Consider the following 1,176-nt stretch of genomic DNA (forward strand, 5'->3'; position numbering starts at 1 on the left):
GGATTATAAAAAGATAAAAAGATGCTGTTATAATATTACTCACAGGACTGGCAAGGTATACGGCCGTACCAACTGCAACACGGCTGGTATTAAGAGCAAGCCTCCTTGCAGGATGCCAAAAGAGCCTATGATGACTGGCAGGTGAGATCTCTGGGAGAGACAAAGGAAAAAAAGGGGGGGGGGGACTATTATAGAAACTTCTTGCTTTTATTTGAGTTACCACCTGACAAAGTCTTTTCTGCTGCCCCTACTTTCTCTGTGCTTATACTGAATCCCAGTACAACTGCTCAACTGGGTTGTTTTGTTTGTTTTTGTAAAGTGTTTTACGGCGCTCGCAACTGCATAGGTCATATGAGCGCGCGGGACACACCTATTTTCAGTTGGTAGGAAATTTTGAATTTTGAACCCGGGTGGCGGCCGAAGCCTACTCTTATCGATTTTAGACCACCAAGGGATCTTTAACGTGCGCAACTTGCACACGGGCCCTCCGAGATTTTTCGCCATTGTCCGAGAAGGCTAGGGAGGTCTGTTTGTCCGGCCTGCCGCCATAATGTCACCATGCGGGAAACAAACATTAATGTGTGTGTGTTTGTAACATGCTTAGGACTTGGTCACTTAAATGATTTAATCATTTAATTTAACTCTACAGTGCAAATTAAACGTGCTTTTATGGACTTCATAACTTTTAGCTAATGTATCACACTCTTGCTCGGATCTTGTGTGACAATTACTATTCCACTTAATGCATTTTCTACTGGAGAGGATGATCAGACGTTCATCCCCCGGTGCGACCACACACGGGGATTCCACCTTTGTAGTTTCGCTTCTAATAATTACTACGTTTTTCCTCCAGATTTGAAATAGTTTTGGAAGTCATTACATTACGTCGAACGAGGCTGACTGACGAACATATTTGAAAGCAATTCTCTTGGTTGGATGCATCGAACACAAAGCAAATATTGATGATATCTCGAAAGCTAGACGCCAGTTTCACAAATATTGTTTGTTTTTGTGTATTACAGCAGATAAAGTAGGTTGGTTGTCTTTACGTTTTATTCATTCAGATTGTATTTGTATTGAGCCAAATAGCCAAATAGTTATCCGGCCCGCCGTCGGCATTCTCTCAATATTCCGATCCACTTTACCCCCTCCCCCCCCCAAAAAAAAACCAACAAC

This window comes from Aplysia californica, unplaced genomic scaffold (genome assembly GCF_000002075.1).
Source record: "Aplysia californica isolate F4 #8 unplaced genomic scaffold, AplCal3.0 scaffold01785, whole genome shotgun sequence".
NCBI lineage: Eukaryota > Metazoa > Mollusca > Gastropoda > Aplysiida > Aplysiidae > Aplysia > Aplysia californica.